Below are 26,524 nucleotides of genomic sequence, written 5' to 3' on the forward strand. Positions count from 1 at the left end.
TAGTTATTTTCATTGGTAGTTATGCACATCAATATATTTAATGTTATTTAGTTAATATTTACTATTCTATTTTAGTGTCATAGGTCATAGCATATACTGTAGCATTTTAAAGTCATTTTTTACTGGTCAAAAGAAATGAAAATGGCAGTTTTTGTGATGTGAGAGTGTATACATGTCAAAATACATGAACAACGAATCCTGCATCCACTATAGATCAAACACACAGAGATACACACACCCAAGTGTACAAACAACAAAACAACAGTAAATGCAATAGTACTGGATGATTGTATGATGAAAGATTGTGTACTTTTCTCATCTCCCCTCCGCAGTTCCAGCACGCACAATTAAATAAAACCTTGCCTGAGTTTCACTAAATGCATTAGAGCAATCAGATTCCCTAGACAGAGATTAAGGGACTGGCCTCATCGGATTGGATTACTCAGGACAGTGCGTTCACTCTAACACTGCTGTCTCAACGAGGAAGAGCACTTGGACACTCACATGTCCTTTATTGCGTCTTGATTTTGTCGAATTTCACATGGCTTTCAATCATTTTTTTTGTGTGAGAGGAGAGGTGAGGGGGGAGTGTTTAAGGTTCAAGCCCCGCAGCAAAGAGCTTTGATACTGTAATGATGATGGATCACAAGAATGATTGACATCACGCCACATTCGACAAGAGCCACAGGTCGACAGCACAGATTAAAATAGGGAGCACTCAAAAGAAAAACAGAACAGAAATGCAATTAGAAACCAAACATTGGGATGTTTAAGATCAGAGAGAAAGTGAAAATGTGTGTGGGTTTTCTTAGCTATAATTTGGGAACAAAATTTGATATCTGTCAAAACCTTACTTTGGAGACGTCCTTGGTGAGAAAAAAAAGTTCCATTATTTAAATAACTAATTTTAATATATATATATATATATATATATAGTTTCTCTTAGGGGTAGGGGTTAGTCTGTAGTCATTGTAATTAAGTTGATTTAAAATCAATAGAAGTTAAGGGTATGTCCTCTTTTAGTGAGCTAAGTAAACGTGTATGTGTGTGTGTGTGTTGGGCGTGTCTGTGGGGTGTTACACACACTGTGGGAAGATTCCTTAGATGCCCGGTTTGATTAAAACTTTCAGGATTCCACCACACACACACACACACACACCTGACAGGCGCTGACAGGCAGTCAAATCTTCTCCACACCCTTTCCTGTGCTCCTGCGCGCTGAAATGTATTCACTCTGCGGGTTGAATAACAAGACTTGGCCACAGGTATGATCTTTAAACATCTCTGAAGTTTGTTACATCCGTTCTCATGGCGCTTTCAGTTACTATAGACCTGCGGTGTCACTTTCAATACGCCACAGGATATCAGAATGGATCTGAAATGTATGTAATACTCTACGTTTGAAGAGCAATCTGGATTCTTTCCAGAAACAGTGTGTGAATAGGGCTGTGCTGTATAACTGTGTTTATATCTCTTAGAAGTTACAGATCTGCATTCCATTTATTCCAGTAAATGCACCTTAACGCACAGAGAACAGGGTCAAGCTTAACTTTATGAGGAGACACATCTGCTCTGCCTTCACCTTGAGTCACTGTACACAAACAAACACACACACACACACACACACTGAATCATAACACAACAGAGAACGTCAGATGTGTGACGGCACTTCCTGTGGGAGAACCAGCATCAAGTCAGAGTTAGATCGGATGGAATCCCCACATCAGAAATATCAAATCCAGCCCCGGACGCCAAATCTTGTCAAAAGATACGTTTTGTCTGGTGTGCAACCCAGCAAAACCTGCCAACAGAACATCTTGTCTTTTACCTCAAGACTCCATTAACAGCCTTTTATCAGTCTGAGAGTTTGACTGAGAAAGCCAGAGAAGAGCAGAAGCAGGAGACGAAGTGATACTAAAAAGAGTAGAGTTTATTGAATAATCTTAGTTGCGTATGTTTCAATCTGACTTCATCTAGATGTTACACTACTCAATGCTCTGACTTCGTCTGACCAGTACGATTCCAACAAGTGTTATTATACCAAGGAAAAAAAAAACAATGGAAAATTACCGCTTCACACCATCGTCCTGTGACGTTAAAAACCTTGAAATGGAGACTCTCTTATCTCATACCTAAATAAAATTAATAATACATAAATTAATAATAATAATAATAATAAGATTACATGATAAAATAAATAAATGATGTAAGTCAAATAATAACAATATCATGAATAAATGATAAATCAACTATATAAATGATTAATGATTATAAATTATTATGAATTTAAATATAAAAACAAAGAAAATAATCTTTAAAATAATAAAGAAAATAAAACACCAATGTATGGTTGCTTTCTTAAAGCAGGTTTTTATTGAAAACTCTAAGATCCTTCATCAGTGACCATGACTGCATTAAATACAGAAACAGTAAACAACAACATTAACAATAGCACACGTGTGTGTGTGCATGCAGACACACACGCGTTGTGTTTCCATGTTTTATGGAGACTTTTCATAGGTATAATGGAAAGGGAATAGGCATACTGTACAAATGGTAGATTATAAACCCTAACCCTACCTCCAAACCTACCCATCACAGAAAAAGTTCTGCATTTTTATATTTTCAAAAAATATCACAACATATAATGTATAAGCTGTTTTCTTAAATGGGGAGCAAAAAAATTTCCCCACCAGGACAAGGGTTTTTGATATTGCCATCTTTGTGGTGACATTTTGTCCCCATAGCGTAGGGTTTACCAGGACCACATACACACACACACACACACACTATTTGAGAAGGCCATATTCATCACTGTATGACGTGTAAATGGCAGACCGCTCCATCATGCAGCCATGTCACACTGTTCAACCCTCATTCACATTTTAAACATTCAATCATTCAGCTCTCACAGCTTAAGCACAGCCTACAGCCTGCAGCCACACACACACACACACACACACACAGGTTTACATGAGGACTTCCCATAGACATGATTTTTATACTGGACAAACTGTATATTCTATCCCCTAACCCCACCCCTAAACATAACCCTCATAGAAAACATTTAGCATAAAAAAAAAAAATATATATATATATATATATATATATATATATATATATATATATATATATATATATATAACAATATCAAAAACCCTTGCCCACCGTATCAGCCGACGGAGGGAGGAGCCATGTGGAGGCAGGGCTGACGACTCCAGGGGGCCGACTGACGGGGGCGTGGCAGGTGGGAGAGGAGACCAGGGTGGAGCCATAGAGTCGACGAGACAGGGTGATGTTGAGGGACTGGAGGGACATGCTGACACCGACGGCTCCGGTGATCGAGGCGTAGGCGGGGATCCAGAGGGCCACGGCGGAGCTGGAGCGACCGAGGACCCAGGTGGAGCCGGAGGACCCTGAAGGAGTTGGTGGCAGGCAGACCCTTGGCGACTCCACCTCCTCAAAGATGGATACAGGAGCAGAGGGGTTGCCAGGCAGTGGTGGAGGAAGGGTAGAGAAGTGGTAGATGGGAGGAGGTGGGATAGGGAGGCTGGGTGGGAATTCTGAGACAGGATCGACAGGCATGACGTGAACCGTCTCTGGCTCGGCGAGCATGACGTGAAGTGCGGGCTCGGCAGGGCTGACTTGAAGTGCTGGCTCGGCAGGACTGACGTGATGAGCGGGCTCGGCGGGCATGACATGAACCGTCTCTGGCTCGGCGGGCATGACGTGAAGTGTGGTCTCGGCAGGACTGACGTGAAGTGCGGGCTCTGGGCTGGACGGGACCAGCGGTGAGGGCTCTGAGCTGGACGGGACCAGCGGTGAGGGCTCTGGGCTGGACGGGACCAGCGGTGAAGAGGGCAATGAAAAAAAGTCAATCAAGTCCACTTCTTCAGGACTTTGAATGGGGACGGAAACAGGAGGCTCTGGACAGGTGGTTACAGCAGGATGAGACTCTGGGCTCTCGATGACCCAGCATCTGGGCGAGTAGATCGTCCATCCCTCTCCAGAACTGTTGTTTGAGAGATTCCTCATCCCAGCTCGCGTCCTGATAAAGGTTGAGGTAAACCTCCATATAATCTTCGCGAGCGACCGTTTTGAGATATCCAGTCTTCCACGTTCATTTTAAATGGGTCCGTTCTTCTGTCAGGGTGTGTGCAGGCAGAAGAAGACGAGGAAGGCAGAAGGCTCCAATACAAAGTGTTTACTTACAAATATAACTCAAGCAATACAAAATGGCAGGATACACACACAGGTTGCAACGTTACATAGACGAGAACAGACCAAGACTGACTGAACAGAGGGAACTAAATACAGACACTGATGAACACAAACCAGGTGACACAGATGAAAATGATTGACAAGACACAGGTGATGATAATGAACTAATGATGGTAGATATGGCAACGGATGAGTGGCGAGAAAACAAAAAACATGTGACTAACAAGGCTGAACAGAAACACAACAGTTACAATAGGGATGTCTCTAGATCTCCATAGGGAGGTTTTGTTATAATCAGTTTACATCTGGGGACAAACGTAACTTAGTTGTAAGATAAACCTCCTCAAACTAGAGCAAAATAATACCACATTTACATCAGGCAGAGTTGCAGTAAATAAAAAAATATATATATATTACATTGTACCCACATTGTAACAAATTACAGGAGTTTTACAAATTCCCAGCATTTTCCGAAATTTACAGTAAAAAAAAAAAGTCCTGCATTTAAAAAAAAATTAAAGTACGTTATTATATTTTGCTATGGATTCTTGGAGGTGCTGTCTGTTTTTTATTCTAGAATACACAGACATAAGTCGGACTCTAGTCTGCCAAACTGTTAAAATAAATATGTTTAATGTTTAAATAACTGTTTTTCTTTCTTACTTTAAAACCACACTACCATGGCAATGGTTCAAACAAGTATTACAATGGTAAAAACAATGGGAGGACTATGTGTCGTAGCACAGTTGCACTGTGAATGAACACACCGAAGGCACCATGATGATATAAAATGAGTGACTACTTATATGCAGTCTGCTACTGGTGTCACTTCCTCACCCGAAGCTGATTGGTTGGCTGAGGGAATAGAAGGTTACCTCATAGCCAATCAGATTAAGTCTTTCTTTAGCTCCCAGCAACCACAAATTGAAAAGATTTGCATCATGACAAACATGTCAGGGCAGAAGAGCTGAATGCAACAACTCAGAGTAATAATAACATAACGCAATAAACCAGTGGGTGTTGTTTGTGCCAGTGTTGTTTGTGCCACTCTGGAACAGTCTTCCTACCATTGTCCGGGAAGCAGACACACTCTGTCAGTTCAAAGCCAGATTAAAGACACATCTCTTTGACCTAGCTTTCACATAATACATTATAGACTTCTATAATTTAATGTTATGCTGCATAGATTAGGTCAGCCGGAACCGGGAACACTTCCCAAAAATCCTGATGTACTCGTTACATCATGAGAAGAATGGCATCTACGCTAATTTTAGTGTCTGTGTTTATCCCAAGGTTTTCCCACAGCCTGCCGGATCCGGGCCGTATCCAGATCTGACGAAGGACCTTCACCTGGACCGATGACAACGCAGTGCTGAAGTGCCAACTAGTCTCTCCCTATGGAGGATCCCACTACCACTCTACAGATAAGGCGTTGTCGGGAAAATTCGTCTTGCGGTCCTACCCCAAAGCAACAAATAAAATAAAATTCCTTATCAAAATTTATAAGGAAAGACAAGTATTTTGTTTAGGCTTGGCTTGTAGGGAATTCCAAACCTGCGTATATTCTAACGCACATAACTATAGAACCCATTCTAAATGCGCATGTGACCGCCATCAGCGTTTCTCACAGGTTCGCGTTTAAAGTCTGTGTAGAGAGAATGGTGTCGTCTTAGCGGCCCCTAATTTAATAACAAATGATCATTGCGACGGAACCAAATCAATTAAAACTAACTTTAGATGGAAATAACTTAACTCTGCTGTAAAGCCGAAACAATCTCTGTTACCTTAAATTATACGCTTATCTCTGTAAAGCTGCTTTGAGACAATCTACATTGTTAAAAGCGCTATATAAATGAAGATGACTTGACTTGACGTGAGTGTGTGGTTGTGGCACACATACATTGTTAGACTTTTCTGTAATTTCTACAGTTATTTACTTTAATCACCCAGTATTATACAGCTATTTCTCTTTAAATAATTGTGATTCCAGGAATTGATCATGGGAATTTTCTGTGACACCACATACAGAGACTTACTGTATTTTTTTTTCTTTAATTTGCAGTATACTACTATATTTGACATAACGGCCTCTCTGGCACAATTCCATTGTGCTTTTTATTTCTTAATTTTTGCCTTACACCGCGTGTCTACAACGCTATTACAGCCAGAGACTGTCTATATTGAACAAATTGAAGCGACCGGACCATTAATGTAAAATGCAAACCTGTTTGTCCCTTGTCAGAAATAGCGTGAGCGCTTTGACTCTGAGTACCGTACGTCAGAAATAGAACGGGGCATCACTATACACTGTGTCTGGGATTTGTCGTGTCGCACTGGAGCATCCAGTGTAATATCACTGGGTTCTGACTGTCTTTTGTTGGATCGCGCCATTCGTGTCTGCGGGGTAGAGACGGAATTTACTTCACAGAGCGAGAGCAAGCAAGCTTGCACAACCTTGCGCAAGCAAGGTAAAAAACATTCTTTGTGTGTTGACAGGTTTGTGCACCCCAGTTTAACGTTATACTCGTCAACATGGCGGTAACGAACTTTACCTCGGTGACCTGTGCTAACGTTTCATTTTACAGACTTTGTTAGATTATTGAATTGTCGAGTTAAAATACGCCAACAAGCAACGCTTAGTTTACATTAACATTAAATTAACTAATGTAAAATTCTGTTTTTGTTGTAGCTAATGTTGGCCCACTGATGAGAAAATAACATTGTATGTTAGCTAACAAGTTTTATGGTTAGCAGCCACCTTTCTAGTTTTAGCATTAGTTTGCAAACTATAACATATTATAGTTTTTTTTTAATGGAATGGAATATGTACTGCAATTTTTGTATGTGTTTTAAGGCAACTGCAACAAAGCGCCAATTCGCGCCAGTGACTTCTAGCAAGATTCCTGAGGTAGGCCTAAGCTGTACTTGAAATCATATTTTTTATATATTTTGACATACGTTTGCTGAAATGATTAGCACTATGTGATAAGTGCTTTGGAGCCACTGGTGCAGACTAGGTAGCATACAATATCTTATTAAAATCTCTATAAAATTGGCTAACTTTATATCAAATAAGTGAGCTTTGCATCATGTCTAACATTACATTTATTACACAGCAAATTAACCAATCAGAAGATGGACCATTTTCTATGTTCATTCTCATCAGATTAAATGTATCCAGGTAAGCACTGCAGTAAAACTCTCACTAATTCATTCATACCAAATCTAGCATTCTAAAGTTTTGCATTATTTTGATATTTTATTAGTCAGAGGACTCTCTACCATTGCAGTCCCACCTGACCAGGAAGGTCCTAATATCAGCGCACAGGTGGGTTAACTACTGTAGGAAGGAGAACGATCATCACACAGTGATTTCTTGCATGTGTCTTACTGTGTATGTGTCTCAAGCAGGGACCTCTTCACTGCAGACAAGCTGAAATGGGCTAAATCATCGATTACAGTCTTTCTCTCTATGGATCTCAGCATTTTTTGGATAGAATTTAGGATATGTAAGTTTTAAAATTTAATCTGGCAAAATGTAATTTAGTTAAGCTGAAATGTTTAAATATGCTATTGACAAAAAGCTGTTTACAAATATATATTCTTAAGTAAAGAAAAAAAAGGTTAAAAAAAGAAGGTTAAAAATGATTTGACCGTAATATGGAATTCTCTCTCTCTCTCTCTCTCTCTCTCTCTCTCTCTCTCTCTCTCTCTCTCTCTCTCTCTCTCTCTCTCTCTCTCTCTCTCTCTCTCTCTCTCTCTCTCTCTCTCTCTCTCTCTCTCTCTCTCTCTCTCTCTCTCTCTCTCTCTCTCTCTCTCTCTCTCTCTCTCTCTCTCTCTCTCTCTCTCTCTCAAGGACTGAGTACATTTGTGTTTGTGGACACGCATACAGACCAGGGAACATTCTGATGTTGTCAGTCAAGTTCTGAACAGGAACCAATCTTTGGAGAAGTTCATTTATTTGCAAAGGTGGACACAAACATCGTGTTGGCTTTTTAAAGATTATTTTGATGATGATTTTTACTCCTATGCTGTGGAAAAGATGGAGGAGTAGACAGTCAGACATTGATAATAATAAGAAATGTTTCTTGAGCATCAAAGAGACTTCTTTCAAAAACATTAAGACACTTAAATACTTATTTTGGCCACCAGTGTACATGAATCCAACACATTTTTGGAAATAAGTGAAAATATTTAGAAGGTGGGGTTATGTGTCATGTATTGTGAAAAGAACTGTGTTTTGTCATTTGTCATGTATTTCGTTATAATAAGATAAACAACCAATGACTACATTCATTTTGTCAAATGCTAACGTTTTGTTTAGGATTTTATGTATGTTTTTTTAACAATGTGTGCAGTGAAGGACAGCACATAATGTGTTAATTTAACACGTTTACACATCTTTGTGCTAACCTTTCTGACATATTTACTTTGTTAAAATCATTAACACAATGAATGAGTTAAAATTAACACAAAAAAATGTTGTCCCTAAACTCACCCATTAATGTGTAAAGATTTAACACATCATTTCCAGCATTGACAGACTGTTTATTTTGTGATATATATGAAATGTTAAAAAAAAAAAAAAAAAATTGTATTTTGTAATAATTTTGTCTAATTAATTTGTGTCAGTAGTACTTATGTAGGATAAAAATAAAAATAATTCTATATCAAAATTATAAAATCTAATTTATATTTAGTACAAATAAAAATAATTACAGTAGTGTACTGATTAGCTTGGTTTTTACAGTAATGCACTGTATTACACAATTACAGTACCATGTAGTTACTGTAAAACTGAAATACGATAATGGTACTGTAAATCTTAATTACAGTAAGTTACTGTAAAACCCCCTTGAAATGTCTAACAGTGTAGGTTGGGTGTAATGCAGTTTTTCTCTGTGAAACAGACCTAACACACAGCAGCCTGAGGTCACACGCACAGCCTCTCTCCCTCAGGGGTGTGCGTGTGTGTGTGTGTGTGTGTGTGCATGGCTATCCTTCAGGGAGACATAGCTGCATGCATTGTCTTTGTAAGAGCACCTAATACACACACACACACACACACACACACACACACACACACACACACACACACACACACACACACACACACACACACACACTGGTTTAAGCTAGAGGGTTTTAGGAAAGCCCAGCATTTGTCAGACTCATCTGTGTTTATGAAGTTTGAGGAAAAATAAAAAGTTTAGCTAAATATGACAAAAACTCCATAGCCTACTAAATATAATGTTAATTATGCATTTTTTTTTTTTTTTTTATATACTGTAAATGCAAAAACTTTTTTTTTATGTGCTTGGAATTTCCCATATGTGCTTGAAAGTTCATTCAGCAGTACACTTTAAACATATTTCAAAAGCAATAAAGTAATTTAGAAATTTCATAAGGACGTACTTAAGTCCTACTTAAGTGGGTCAAAAAAGCTTGCATTTCATATAATTGTAAATACCATGCAATTAATTGTCTGAAAAGATTACATTAAGTTTACACTTAAGTATATCACACTTTTAAAGTATATTATTTCCATAAGTACTCTTTTCATATGCTGAAGTGTATAGTTGTCCTATACATTCCCTTCATATACAGGTTCTTAAAGTTCTTAAAATGCTTCCTGATACTCAACTGTACAAATACACACACACACACACACACACACACACACACACACACACACACACACACACACACACACACACACACACACACACACACACACACACACACACATGTCTGGTTCACTATCTTTGTGGGGACTCTCCATAGACGTAATGGTTTTTATACCGTACAAACTGTACATTCTGTCCCCTTACACTACCCCTGCCCCTAAACCTACCCATCACAGGAAACATTCTGCATTTTTACTTTCTCAAAACAACTCATCCTGTGTGATTTATAAGCCTTTTGAAAAGTGGGGACCGCTGGCTGGTCCCCACAATGTAGGTGATCTCAGGTTTTACTATTCTTATGGGGACATTTGGTTCCCACAATGTAATATAAACAAGGGCACACATCACACACACACACACACACACACACACACACACGTTGAGTTTCCATGTTTTATGGGGTCTTTCCATAGACATAATAATGATTTTTATACTGTACAAATTGTATATTATTTTCTTCAACCCTAACCCTACCCATTATAGAAAACTTTCTGTATTTTTGCATTTGCAGAAAAAAAAACAAAAACAAAAAACATAATTTTGAATGATTTATAAGCTGTTTTGCAAATGGGGACCAAAGATTTCTGGTATTGCCATCATGGGGACATTTTATCTCCACAATGTAGGGAATTCCTGAATCACACGCATGCACGCACGCACACACACACACACACACACACACACACACACACACACACACACACACACACACACACACACACACACACACACACACACACACACACAGGACAGGACAGGACAGGACAGGACAGGACATTCCACTGGCGTAACGGTTTTTATACTGAGCTGATGACATTCTCTATCCCCTAAACCTACCCTTCACAAAAAACTGTCTGCACTTTTACATTTTTAAAAAAAGTATGATTTATAAGCTGTTTTCCACATGGGGACCAAAATTATGTCCCTCAAGTAATTTAGTCCCCATAATGTAGGGTTTACCAGAAACACACACAACTCAGTTTTATATACAACTAGTTTAAAATACTACAGACTGATAAGGTTTTGATAGACTTTTTGTTGTAAGGTAGGGTGTTCCCAAAAACAAAGGAGAGTTGAATCCATATGCAGTGAGTTTATTGACAGAATAAACATAAACAAATCCAACACGGAGACCAGAGAACCAGCAAACAGAATGAGTTCACCTAACATACAGCCATGAAGGACAAGACTCGACAAGGAACACAAGAAACACTGGGGTTTAAATACACAAGGGGTTAATGGCAAAAAAGACAGACCTGGGGACAATCAAATAACTAATCAACAAGAAAAACTACAAAGAACTACAAAACATGGTGCAAAACAGGAATCATGACAAACACCTATCTGTCATCATCTCCAACCTGGCTAATAATTGAATCACACAGATGAGTCACTTTAGAGACTCATGGAATATGAGACAGAGAGAAGAAGACAGGAAATGAGAAACAATAGTTCTGCAAAATTTTGTGAGCTGATTTGCTGTCAACTGGCCACAAAGGCAGCTACCTACTGAGGCATCCTTATGGAAATTTAAACTCACAAGTGACTGATCTTGTGAAAAAGTTGACTTTAGTATACTTATTATTATTATTATTATTTTATTTATTTATTACTTATTACGGATGTTATAACATGTTTTCAGACACTTAATTTGGTGTTATTTTCAATTAAATTAAAATGTAGGTTCAATTTCAAATTTAAATTCAGTTTTCAATTAAATGCAGTTAGTTAAACTCAAGAGTGCTTTTTTCGACACACTTGAGTACTTCTTTTTACAGTACGTAATTTCATAATTATTTCTATTGTCTTTGAATTATGGTTGAATTATGGTTAAGTGTACTGACAAGCATTTATGGTAAACCAAAATATATACTGTACGTTACTGTTATTTTCATTAAAATGTATATGTCATGTATTTAAATATATTTGAAATTACCAATTTGGAACGATGAAGTTGCAATTTAATACATTTAAAATATATTACAAAACACACAACAGAAATGTCATATGTCATACAAATGTAAACCAAAACTTTTTTTTACAGTGTCTTTGTTACATGTTACATGCATTTACTATAATAATAACAGTAAATTATGCTTAATTATGTATGCAACTAACCTTAAACCAAACCCTAACCCTCCACTGTAAAAAAATACTGTGCCCGTTTTACTCAATAAAATTGAGGCAACTATTTGCATCAGCTTTTTGAGTATTTTAAACTCATTTTATTTGTGTTTATCCTATTAGACATTACATGTTTTCAACTTGGACTCTTAAGTAATGGGAAATCAATTTAATCAATTTACTCTCAGCCAGTTTACTTAAAGATTTATGTTGGATAAACTTAAAACTACAAGTCATATTTACAAATTTCTCCTTGTAAGCCATACATTTTAAGTTACCTTTTTCAAGTTACTTATATTTTTTACACCTATTTAAATGCTTTTACATTTTTCTAAAAGTGCCATGAAACAGTAAACAATCATCTCAATACAAAATGTTTATTCACTTTACAATGTTACAGCGCAACAATGCAAATTACAGTACTTAATTTTTTCACCTTTACATAAAGTAAAAAAAAATAAAATAAATAAAAAAAAACCTTTATGTACTAGAAAGTACATGTTAATTAATATTACATTTAGTACTTAAATGTGTAATTAATCACTGCATCAAAGACACCTTAAAATAAAATGCAACCACATGTACTCTCTTTAAGTACACACTAGTGGCCTTTTATTTCATTAATATTATATTATCTGTAAGTACATTTTTATATTAACCATATACTTAAAAGATTTGAAGTGAACTAAAGTGAATACTAAATACAGTTAAACATAATTCTTTTCCACAAGGGGCTCTATGCCTTAAAAACAAAGTTTTTGCATTTAAAAAATAAATATATATATTTTTTAAATAATCCAACATATTCCTTAAAATCTACACAAAAGTTACAATAATGTGATCATCACGGTGAGTGTAATTACAGTGAGATGTTTAATATCCAGTTTACCCCTGCATGAACACTTTTGACTTGGGCCAGTAAGCAGCCACCAAAACACTCTTGAAATTAACTACAGAACATCATAAAAAAAAAAAAAAAAAAAAAATACACACCCAATCAACCAAACAAAATCATCTAAAAACCACTTAAAACACTCATGCAACCGCATAGCAAAGTGTTAAAAACATTCAAAATGTCTTTACTGCAGCAACTACCCACAAAACCCTATAGGATTGAAGTGGTGAGGTTTTGTACTGGCAAGCAGCGCTCATGTTTTCTTCAGATAATATAAAAAAATATATAGTTCGTTTTACAGCTCTGCGGATATATGCGTGTATGGAGTGATGGAGGAGTGAGTGTGATGAGAAATGTATTGATCTGAATGTTGTGTTTGCTTTGAAGAAAAGAGTGTATGTGGTGACAGACTACTTTATTGACTGACCACACAGGTTTTTCGCTAGTGTGAGTATGTGAGTGTAGGATATGATTAAGTAAAGACAAAAGGAGCAAAACTGTAGGCTACTCTTTTGTTTTTCTTACCATTCATAACCCTTAAAATTCAACAAGCTATAGGCTGCTTCCATACAAAATAGTGCAACAAGGATTCTTTTGAGTCATTATTTTGTTGGTCTTATCATTATCATAAAATTGCTGTGAGTGTGGGATTCTAACAAATAACACATATGACTTTCATTAAGAGTTCTCAGTTTTCTGTTCATCAAGGTTGAGCAGAACCCTCTCTGACCCCTATGGATGGTTACAAGCCCCCAAAACACCACCCATTCCCAGGCCGGGGAGTTCCTCTGTGACCCCGAGTGGCCTTTCACGCAAACCCTTAATGTGAGAACCCTCACAGCTGCTGCAATGAGAAACGCGGTTACTTTTCCAATATGCTGATTCCATATCCATTAGCTTAAGCGGTGCTCGGGTGGTTAATACTGAAGATACTGACAAACAAGCTCGAGCTTGCTAGCAAAATCCAAGGGTTAAACCACTCCTAAAGATGCAGTGTTCAGGTGAGTCCAGGCCCAGGCCTGTATGATAATCAGGGGTAATGTTAGAGGCTGTTCCTCTTTGTCTATGTCTGTGTGTCCATTCTAATAGAGGCTGACAGTTAGCTTTGCTCTTTTATGATCTTTGCGTCACTTGGAATCAGTCATTGTGAAATCAGGCGGTAAGAGGAGGGCAGGGCAGGGCGTATGTGAACACCCTCCCTCCCTCACTGCATTCACACACACACACACACACACACACACACACACACACACACACACACACACACACACACACACACACACACACACACACACACACACACACACACACACACACACACACACACACACACACACACACACCAGGGTGTGGGTGAAAGCCAGGCCTTTTTCTAGATGTGGGTCACTCTGCTCTGGCCTGTAAAGCCGTATTGATTTTTTTTCTCCGGTCAGAAAAAAACTAATATGCAGCAGCCACTGTCACTTCAGTTCTCCGAATCATTCTCTTGCTGCTTTTCTATTTTCAATCCTGATATAGACAAACAATGGATACATTTGATAGAGCAAGGGCCTGATGATTTGAAAGACAGTCAGACAGACAAGAAATCATCTGACCCCCACCCCCTGCTTTAAAAGTGAGGAGCTTCACCCATATTATTGTCTGTGCAGAGAATGTAGTCAATTGGAATGAACTAATTTGACTCTCTCTCTCTCTCTCTCTCTCTCTCTCTCTCTCTCTCTCTCTCTCTCTCTCTCTTCTCTCTGTGTGTGTGTGTGTGTGTGTGTGTGTGCGTACTTAGCTATAGTTTGGAGACAAAATTGTCCCCAAAAGTTACATTTGACAAAGCCGCCTTTAGGGGCATTTGGGGACATGCAAATTTCATGCATGAGATTTTGAAATTTCATTTGGGGACACATCAATTTGAAAAAATGTTTTCTCTCTACAAAAGCAAAAAATAGGGTTGACTATAGTAGTTATAATTACTTTTTTTTTTACAATATATATTTTTTAAATAGTAAATATTTAAATAGTAAAGACGTGTTGTATATGTTCTTTTACTTTAAGCTATAATTTAGGGACAAAACTGTCACAAAGATAATTTGAGATTACAATTACGTAAAAACAATTCATTATTACAGTTTTTACCAACTGCTTACACACAAAATCTTTTCATGTCACACGATTTTTGAAACCTCTCACTCAAAGTGCAAAACTACATGGCAAATCTTCAAAACCATAAGCTATTTCTCAGCCTTTGACTCAGTTTTCAATTGCATAAAACACTTTTTTCAAAACACTACACACAATTATCTACCTAAAACACAAAGATCTATCAGGAAGTGACTTGCTTTCCTTTTCCAAACACAACCAATCAAAATGCTACACTTATTCACCAGGTCACACAGACACACTCCTCATATGTACAAACACTAATTGCTTACCTGATCACTAACCAATCACTGCTTTACTTTAGTATAGATAGGCCTATAAATAGGTCAAAGGTCAGATTACCTGTTTTGAACAATGGATGCTAACAATGAACAGAGAGCAAGAAGAGTAGGAGGAAGAGGCAGGGGACAACGAGGACAAATACCAAGAGGAGGAGGAGGAGGAGGAGGAGGAGGAGGAGGAGGAAGGGGAAGGGGAAGGGGAAGGGGAAGGGGAAGGGGAAGGGGAAGGGGAAGGGGAGGGAAAATAAGAGAAGGAAGGAGAGCCATCTCTGATGAGATTAGGGCAACACTTGTTGATCATTTACAGTTTTTTACGATTGCTATGACAGATTTTTCAATACATTTAACAATTTTCCAAAACTCTTAACACAGTTAGCACTACATCCGTCTATGTAAGCTATACTATTAACACATTTCTTGTTGCTTTAACACAAAATGCATACAATTAACACAAATTTAAAATGCTTGAACTTCTTTTACACACAAGCTCAAACAAGACCAAAACTATGGATTTTTACTGCCAAATTTACCAATGCTTTAACACTGTATGTCAGAACAGATAACACCATGCTCTAAACCTAACAGGCTAAAGTCAAGGTGAACAGCTGTTTATATTGTGAACTGCAACACAAATATATCCCCTGTATTTTATTCTATTCTTACTGAGAAACAGCTGATTGAATTATGCAAATAATTAGAAGATGACTTTTTTTTTTTTTTTTTTTTTTATTATTATTCTGGTGCCATTTCTGTTTGTATATTTTGTATTTTCACATTATTCCATTGCTAGTGAGAAACAGCTGATTGAAGTTATGCAAATATGGGACAATGTGGCATTCCACCATTCCCGTGCAGTCACAGCCTGGTCTGACGCCCATCAGAGGATGATGTCCATTTTCCTTGCCCCTTACTTCCCTTTCCTCAACCCCATTGAGGAGTTTTCTCAGCCTGGAGATGAAAGGTTTTTGACCATCGTCCACAGGACCAAATGTCCCTCCTATATGCAAAAGATGCTGCATACCAAGACATCACAGCTGAACACTGCCAGGAATAAGGTATGCCAAAAGATTCTTCCCGCAAGATGCCTTGCCAGGGAAGATATCAGGTGTGATGTGGATGAGAACGTGGACAAACGCAGAAGACCGCGCAGATCACTGTAGAAGATGGCCTTTTCTGTTTGTATATTTTGTATTTTCACATACAGTAATACTGTAAATGGCAGCTATATGCATATTTTTGTTATCTTGCAGAAATGTCCTGTTGCAAATAAAGCCGTTACTGCAGCAATTCTGTCTCTGTCTTCTTTTTTCATAAACCACACATTCTATAAAGCTACTCTAAGAAAGGGCATTTATTTTGTTGTATTGAATTTCTGCTGTTGCTGAAAAAAAAAAAAAAAAAAAATGCATGCATTTACATTACAAACAAAACAAAAATGTAGAGAGACTTCAAAAAAAAAAAAAAAAAAAAAAAAACCTCCAGTGCAAAACACAATCTATGATCAATACAATATACTGTCTGTTGTATAAGGGCAGACCTGACACACAAAATAATGCAGTTTCTGTAATTTCAGCTGATGATAGTGTTTTTTTTGTCATTGTGTTATGATTGACTAAATGTTCCTGTTGAACGAGAACATGTGTTAGTGTTTTGAATAATTATTTGATTTTGAAACATGTTTGCAGTGTTTTGTTAGACATTGTGTATTGTGTTAGTGTATTATTGTATTTTGAAAATTAGTTTTGGAGTTTAGTTTACAATGTGTGATTTTGAGCATGAAATTAACCGTTTTGCCAATTGTGTGTTTTAGGTGTGTTGGTGCGTTAAGAGTTTAGGAAACTTGTTAAATGTATTGAAAAAACTGTCATAGCAATTGTAAAAAACTGTAATCAACCACGGTTTGACCATGAGAGAGGCTGGACTGAGAGTCCAGCCCAACTTGAGTCGATTTACAGTGGCGTCCATAATTCGAACCTTCAGAAATGAGGTATGCAACTATCTAATGACTATTTTAGCATTATAGTAATGTACTGTAAAATACGTATGACTGCATAGTATTGCATAAACATTTGTAACTCTAAGCCATCCATTTACTGCACTGCATTGAATGAATGAGGTTGGTTATCATGCTGTACTACTTTTTTTTTTTTTTGTAAATGGTTTACAGTTCCTATGCTGAACACATACTGTGTTTGAATTCTGTACAGAGTGGAAAGGCAAAGACATCATCGAGGACGAGGACGCTTGTTTACAGATGTACAAGAGACTGCAATTATAAATATGGTTTTGGCCAACAATGCAATTAGGATTCGAGAGATAAGAGAGCATATCTTGAATAATGACACCATATTCAACAACATCAATGCTGTAAGCCTGTCGACCATACAACGCATCCTCCAACGGCACCAAGTGACGATGAAACAACTTTACAAGGTGCCATTTGAGAGAAACTCTGACAGAGTCAAGAATCTGCGACATGACTTTGTAGAGGTATGTATGCAACACTACTTCCAGTACTTCAGACATACCATATTTACTCATCTGTATATAATTTTGTCTGTTACAGAGAGTATTGGAGATGGATGCCCATGTAATTCGCCACAAATTTATTTATGTGGATGAGGTTGGCTTCAACCAAAACCAGGCGCCGTGGACGAAATGTAATAGGACAGAGGGCAATTACCAATGTCCCTGGACAGCGTGGGGGTAATAACCATGTGTGCTGCCATCACTCAAAACGGGGTCCTCCATCACAATGCCACACTGGGTCCATACAACACCGGCCATATACTCACTTTTCTGGATGCAATCCACACAATGCTTGTCCCTGATCCAGATCAGGCGCCTGCTAGATTTGTGGTTATATGGGACAATGTTAGTTTTCACCGGGCTGTTCTGGTCCAAAACTGGTTTGCCACCCATCCACAATTTGTAGTTTTGTACCTACCCCCATATTCACCTTTTCTAAATCCCATAGAGGAATTCTTCTCAGCCTGGCGTTGGAAAGTGTATGATCGCCAACCCTATGCCCGCATGCCGCTTCTCCAGGCAATGGAGGACGCATGTGGGGACATAGAGGTTGCCTCTGTCCAAGGTTGGATACGCCATGCTAGGAGATACTTCCCTCAATGTTTGGCAAGAGAAAACGTATCTTGTGATGTGGACGAAGTATTGTGGCCACACCCAGCTCGGAGAAGAGATGAAGCTTAGCACTGGGGACTGCACCCCCCCTCCCCCCCCCTCCCCCCCTGCCAATTCCTGGACCGGGACCCCACACACAATTTACTGTATTCTACTGTAAAGAATATACTTTTGGTTTACATGTTTATAGTTTTGTTGTATGCTAATGTATACAACAGTAATGTTTGGCCTAATAAATATTTTCTGTTTCTACATTGCATTGGCGTTTCCGGTGTACTTGTTACCCCTCTCAGCAGATTACTTTCACTGTAGAACATTGTATTGAAATGTAGATATAAGGCTATGAAAGACCAAAGAGCTTTAGATTTAGAACATCAGTGTTTACATGGTATATCCAAACATTTATTATTATGAAAGAAGTGTTTGCCATTTGATGCAAATGCTTCATTCTGACATGTGTTTATGTCATTTTGAATACAGTGTTGCATTTTGAAGGAGATGTGAGGCATTTTGCATTTTGTGTGTGCAGTTTTGAGAATTGTGTGTAGAGTTTTGAAAAAAGGAGACTTAGTTTTGAAAACGTGTGTATGCAATTGGTAAAAACGGTAAAATAAAGTTATTTTTTATTTTTTATGGTTTTATCTGAGCTAATCATATTTAACATGTGTTTGTATATATACATAGCTTTCCTGTAGCTCAAACAGTAGAGCATTGATTCTTGCAACGCCAAGGTCATGGGTTCAGTTCCCAGGGAAAGCAAGAACTGATAAGAATGTAAATGTGTACCTGGAAATGTAATGTAAGTTGCTTTGGATAAAAGCGTCTGCCAAATGTTTATGTGCAGTGTTGTTTGTATAGACCATTGCATTTTATAGAATCAGTGTTGTATTTTCTTCTACTTGTTTACTTTTGGTAATGGATTCCGAAGACCAAGACCTGTCACACAGGTCTACATTGGAATCTGCCTAATTTAGCTAGTTTCTACCAAATGAATGACAAATGCTGCGACAAAACACTGGAGCTTGATTGGACAAAAAGCAACAATTCGCCTTGTTTTCCTTGTTGTGCATTCTGTAGTTTGGTGCTAATTTCAAATGTTTCACACATTAATAAATCAATTATGTTGTTGTGAAGAGACTGAATAAGGCACACTCACATGAGATGAAGAATGTACTCATAATAGTTTTCTATAGAAAAGTGTTGTAACTATGTATGGTATATGTAACCCCTCTTAATGTATTCTGCCATGTTGAAACCCGTGGTTTCACTAAACATCAAAGGGAATCCTCACGATCACTGGCTGTAGATGTCCTACGTCAGAATTTGTTGGCTGTATGGCCGAAGCAGCAGAAAATGTCTGAAGCCAGATGATAGAAAGATGGCATATCCATACGGCAAAGACTGAATCCCATTTGGCATTCACAATGTAAAAAGAATCCTGAATAGCGATGCCCAAGTCGATGAATAAAAAAAAATGGCAAGAAAATGACAGACCATGGCCAATGTATGAAAAAGAGCAACATGAACATTAAAACATTTCTTTTTGTGATCCACAAAAGAAAGTCCAACACTCTCATGGCAATTTGTAACTGTTATTTGTTTTGGCGAATTGGTGGCTAATTCGTATGAATTTGCACAATCTTTTTCATTCATATTTGTTCCACTGACAGTTAGGTTCAGGGGTGGGGTTAGGTTTGGACCTTCATGCTTGTGTTTTTCTATAAAAAGATATCATACGTTTTCATACGATTCATTTTATTTGAATTCATACAAAATCACTACCTTGTAAAATAGTTATGGTTTCACATGAGACTGGGTTGGAAAATCTTGTGAGTTTGGAAAAAAATATGAGGGAAAAATATTTCTTTCATTTATGGGTAAACTATCACTTTAAATGCTTACAAACATATTCTGAAAACTTTAAGAATTGATCTGTCACTTTTGAGAAAACTCAGACATGTAAACTGAATTTGGAATGACGGGCCAAAACCATGAAAATGAAATGAACAACACATGTCAAGAGTTCAGAGCCCTCTCAACATCATCGTGACATGTCCTGACCTTTACACCCTGTGCTGATCTCCAGTAATTCTGAACGGCCAACGCTGAATAAATAAAGCTCATCTCTGCTGGTTGAAATCCCTGCATTTTCAACACAATTATGTATGAGGCAGAAATGGAAAGTTAAGAGATGTAGCAGAAACACTCTATACTCACTTCCCCACCAGCGCCCATTTAGCCCTCTCATTAGCTCGCTATTCGTTATCAAGCATGCTGTAGGCCTTTTCTCAATTACACTCATTTAAGTTCTGCCTGGTAATTACATTCAACTCTGCTACCTGTAAGGTGGGCAACTGTAAATTAATTTGTAAGTTTTTTTGTCTTTTTCTCTTGGGAGGTCAATGGTGGGACGTTATTCAACGCAGCAAAGTAGCAGTACAAGAAAATCACCTCATGGATAGAGACATACAAATAAAACAGTCTTCTTTCATATTTGCAATGTACATGATCATTTACGTAGATATGGTGATATTTACACTTGGTCATCATCTACAACTGAGGGAAAAAAATATAAATCTACTTTCCTGTGTAATATTCATATAATGAAGTTCACTTCCATGATGATGCTTATGCTCTGGAGCAATATTTTCTGTTGAATGCTCATTTTGCCTCATAAGGCAACTAATGCTTGAGCTTCACAGTTGTTCAGTCCATGTGTAGGACTATCATTCAAGATTGCTTGCTCATGTGTGCATCACGGGGCTCCCACCCGTTTGTATGCAGAACAAACCACTTCATAATGCAAAATGCCAAACAATTGGCTTTAGTGATTAAGGGGAGACACCCCAGGTGAATAGGAAACCAAAATGAACTAATAGATATCAGCATGAAACTTCCTCAGTTGATTACTGACATTAAGACAAATATCTTTTGTATTACAAGTTTTTAGAATATTTATGTTTAAATATGCAAATTAGGTATTATCTCATTAAATATGTGCTAATTTGCATATATTTCCAGAAGAGAAATAAGAAGAGAAACATTGGATAGAGCCAAATTCAAAATTCTTGTTTAATTTTGTTGACATATTAGAGTCAAAGGTTTTTACAGAGGGGATTTTGGATATCTCTTTTTATCACTCCATTAATCAAAAAAAAAAAAAAAAAAAACTGTCCCATGTAGAACTGCCACCCAGGCCTAGATCCCATCTAGCCAATGAGATTTCGCTTTTAGAGTTAAATGCCCCATTGTAATTTCACAATTGTTGCTGATAAAAAAAGGAAATGACCATATTTGGATCCGACAACATTGTACAGGAGAGAGAGAGAGAGAGAGAGAGAGAGAGAGCTTTCCAACGGTATATGTGATGACTGGGTGCAGACAGCGATCGCGGCATGTTGATTTAGAACGCCAACTTTTGTTGAATTTAGGAGAAATCTACAGACGCAAATAGACAAAGTGTAGTAAAATAAAGACCTAAATGTGTATTTCGGACTTTTTTTCACCACAAGTCTGAAAGAAGACATATTATTGAAGAAAAATAGCCCTGGTGACTGCAACACTAGATGGTTTCTTATAAATCTTTGAATGACTGAACACGTCAATAACTGAATTCTTCAGGAATGTAGATCTCCAGGAGCTAGAATGAGTATATCTAAATTATTGTTAGTGGTAATATTGCTGAAAATGACAGACATTAAGTTGAAAACAACCTGAAATGCTCCTTTAAACTTCAAACTGTTGAAATGTCAGAGGTCTGTTGCTTTCTTTCTGCACATGGCATTTACAGCTTGTGTGTTTTGTATATCAAGTGCACTTGACGTACTTCGAGTGGTTCTCATTTCCTCCGCATCTTTAACTGCTTGTTCAAGCATCTTGCTGATTAGTGGTCAAATAAATCAGGCTCGGGAGGGTGACACACACACATTGACAAGCTGCAGTGCTTGTTTGTGACACTGGAAAGACTCAACAGCTACTAACGACCAATTTGCTAATTACCAAATTCCCATTTTATATCCTCATGCTTTAGATTCAGTGTCCCCCCATCTAACTTACATTCACCAGAATACTGCCTCTTAGAAACGCTGTAAAAAAAGAAAAAAGAAAAAAAAGATACAAAAGCCTTTTGTGTTTCTGCTAACGCTAATAACAGTTTTGCTGTCACACATACCCACACACACTAAACACTCACAGACATCAAGCATGTTTGTGGTGGTGTACTGCTCTCAGGCATTAAGTGTCAAATGAGAGACTTTACTATAGTGTACTGCCATACTTTAATGTGCAGTGCATTCTAGGAGCAACCCCATAGTTCAAAGTATTGCGGCAAAAAATTATGACAGATGCCAAACGTTTAACATGACTTGCAAAGAGCTGAACGCCTGTGCATGCTGACAGAGAAAGAAGTACTATATTCTGATAAGGATGTATGATCACATTTCTGCATAGTTATCATGAATCAGTTTGGCCGCATTTACATTACATGGTTCAAGTGACCCACTTTCGATTTTTTGCCCCCATGTGGCACAGATCGAATATGACTCACAAATGTGTAAAAAAGCAAAGAAAAAAAAAAGCAAATGGATTCCAATATTCTCAGATCGCTTTCAGGCCTCATTCATATGTGGAAATAAATCTGATATAAATCACATATCTTAATTTGGTCTACCATGTATGCGGACAAATAGAATATTCCGAATGTTATTGAAGAAGTGGCGGTGGCGAATGACGTCCACTCGGGTGGACACCAACCACAGCGATTACAGCAGCGATCATTGCTACATTCGCTCAGGCTGTCACAAGGGCTGTCCTCTTTTTTTTTTTCGCCTTAAGAGACCAATGTTTTGCTGACCTTTAAAGATGGTGCGCAAAACAAAAGCTTGTATTATTATTTTGTCTTTGCCCGTTGCAAATTTTTTGGCCTTTTCGGCCTAAGCGTTTCCGGTTCAGCATGTCTACCTTGGGTTGTTTTACCAACCGTACAGTGTAAATGCAGATATCGGATATGGGTCACTTTTAAACAAAGACATAAGCTGGTCATCAGAAGAAAAATCGAAATTGGGCATTATGACCTGCAGTGTTAAATGTGGCCTATGTGAATGCAGGAGTTTAATGGCTTAATTCCCCCTTGAGTACAGAGGTTTGTTACTATAGGAGTAATGCAATAATACACATGTGTTTTTGTATGAGTTGATGTTTAGTACAACAAATTTAAACTTTTTTTTTGTTATATGACCGTCACATTAAACTGTCTTTTAAATCATTTAATTTGACTACTTTTCAAATACTTTTTACAATTGTGTATGCAAAACAGAATACATTATTTGAGATGTGGTCGAAATAACATTTGCTGAAAAATTAGTTCCTGAGACAGTGTGAAAAGTGTTTTTTAAGGGAATTTATGCCTTGTCAATAGTGACAATTAGCTGATAAAACACCTAAAGCTCTCCATTTAGGTACTATGTTTTCAATCCTTCCTGTTGAAAACTCAACCAAACTCAGTCCCCTGACCTATCAAACACATCAGTGAGTGTTATATGCGTACATGCACAATGCTAACACCAATTTATGTGCGGAAGAAAAGAGATATAATCAACCTATTTTTGTTTGCACACACACACACGGTCACCATATTATAATATGACCTTGCTTTGCTCAGTGTTGAATGATTAACCAGTTCAGTCTGATGATTACAAGTTCAAAAGAATCAGGAGTTAATGCACATGAGCTGAGTGTGCTACTGGTTAACGGCACATCAACAGCTCACTCTCTCAGTGTACAGGTGCAGCGCTCAGATGATCAAGGGCTCTTTTAGACATGCTGATTTCCAATTTACCCAAAATACACACCATCTCATTTGAGAAAGACTCTTACCCTTTGTACAAGTCTTCTGTCCATTGTTAATATTTTCCTTAAATCAGAAAATTATCTAACAGGTAATTAGGTGTCTATTAGGTCAGTGGTTCCCGATCCTGGTCCTGGTGAACCCCCAGCACTGCACATTTTGGATGTCTCCCTAATAAAACCCAACCAATTCAACTCTTCAGCTCATTAGTAGAAAAACCTGAAATGGCTATGTCAGATAGGGAATACTTCCAAAATATTTAGTGTTTGGGGAGGCTTCAAGAACAGGGCTGGAAATCACTGCATTAGGCCATCTTATGTGGAATGAGGGGCTTTAGCATTAGCACTTATTCAGGAAGTAGGCTACAGGAGAAACGCTTGGGTGACTTTTTTTCATGCGCTTTGTCTTAAAAACTCACTACAGTGATTATTTCAAGAGTTTCTCAGAACACTTTGCATAAAGTCATAAAAATAATGAGGCCTAGCACCAAAATTAAGGTGTGTCGATAATTCTGAGTATTAGAAGATTTCGCAAGTGATTAAGTGCTAAACAAATATTAGCATGTAATTGTTTCACTCCATCTGAAGAAATATGATTAAAAGTATTTGGCTTCTAAGAAACTAAAAAGTGAGTTTACCATTACCACATCACATACACAAACACACTTTTGTCGCTTTCAGACTAGAGCTTTTCATGTGGACTCGAGTCCTTGTGATGTCAAACTTTAGGTTGTTGGTTAGTACGAAAGTAGTTTTCCAAACTCGTGTGTGCACCGCCAAAACGCACCCAAGTAAGCTTGAAAGTGATCTGGGGTGCAGTTCATGCATAGTTTCATCAGCTCGCTCTCTCTTAAAACTTCTTGGCTCTTAAAAAACAAGCTCACATTTTCATATCCTTAAAGGGATAGTTCAACCAACAATGCAAATTCTGTCATTAATTACTCACCCTCATGTCATTCATTGACTACCAAATTGAACTATTATGCACTAACATTTTAATTATGTCATTTTTTACAAAAAAAAAAAAAAAAAGACATTCAAGTTTGGAAGAAAATTCCAATTCCTTTTTTGGGTGAACTATTCCTTTAAATTCTCATTTAAAATGGTTAAACTGTTTTTGTCAAGCTAACATTCAGAGTTTTGTCTTGGCAAACTTTATTTTTCTAGTTTGCCATAGTCTGCATGCACCCAGTCACAATTTCATGATGTTATAATGAATTTATTCAGAGACAGAGAAAAATAAGAAAGTAGTGGCAAATCTGGTAATTTTTCAGCATAAAATGTCCTCCCTCACAGGTATCTGTGTGTTTTTTGACTGCAGTTATCAAAGAGAGATTCATGGTCGGTCAGCGAATATACAATCAATGCCAACAGAACCACAAGATGTTCTCTAAAATCTCCCTGTGGTCCTGGTGTTCTGAAGATCAAGACCTAGGGATGACCTCAGGCTAGTTTCTTCAATAATTCGTGGTGCCCTTTTGATGATCATGTCAGTCGCATGCACAATACGACAACCAAACTAGAGATGCTTTTCCATGCCAAGCTTGTTCACGCAATCTTTCCTCTTTTCTTTATCACAGTGAGCAGGCACACTACATTCAAAGAAAGCAGAAAATTCTTTAATAGTCTTATTCCTCTCTTTAGCATGCATATTAAATATATCACGGCAGACACAGCCTCTGAGCAATCCAGTCTGTAAAACACTCTGTAAATATAACAAACATATCACAGCTGTAGTTTTCACTCAGATATAAGTAACTGAGTTCTAAAACACAGTCACTTCCCCACTCCATACTGTCTACATAAGCAGCTTCCTAAATGAAATTGAGCTTCAGAAGTGACTGTTCTGAAGCGATCTATATAGGCAACAACTCTCTACATCTCATAAATATCACTTCTCATGTAAAGCACATGAGACCCAACTTACAATATTCCAGATTAACCCCTATTACTAAGCTATACTGTTATTTATTTTAAGAAATACACACAATTATGCATTTATTGAAAGGATAACCCTTTCAGATAACATCTCATTCTTGAGGCGGTCCTAAAAACACTAATACAACTTTAAAAAATACACTACACTAAAAAATACTGGGTTGTTTCAACCCATATTTTGGTCAAATGTAGACAAACCCAACCATTGGTTGAACTGTGTGTGTGTATACATATATATATAT

At 37.6% G+C, this 26,524-nt stretch overlaps 1 protein-coding gene and 1 long non-coding RNA gene across 2 annotated transcripts in view; one reads left to right on the forward strand and one right to left on the reverse strand.

The window, feature by feature from the left end:
- Window positions 1-26,524, reverse strand: part of tmem14ca (transmembrane protein 14Ca) — a 240,646-nt gene that overhangs the window by 149,891 nt on the left and 64,231 nt on the right. The gene's annotated exons all lie outside the window — the stretch shown is intronic.
- Window positions 1,148-8,795, forward strand: LOC311284387. The gene is made up of 6 exons (XR_014626207.1): window positions 1,148-1,265; window positions 5,515-7,129; window positions 7,338-7,402; window positions 7,488-7,549; window positions 7,633-7,730; window positions 8,078-8,795. It is a non-coding gene; the product is annotated as an uncharacterized lncRNA (long non-coding RNA).

The sequence above is a fragment of the Rutilus rutilus genome, assembly GCF_951802725.1.
Source record: "Rutilus rutilus genome assembly, chromosome: 24".
In the NCBI taxonomy this organism is placed as follows: Eukaryota; Metazoa; Chordata; class Actinopteri; order Cypriniformes; family Leuciscidae; genus Rutilus; species Rutilus rutilus.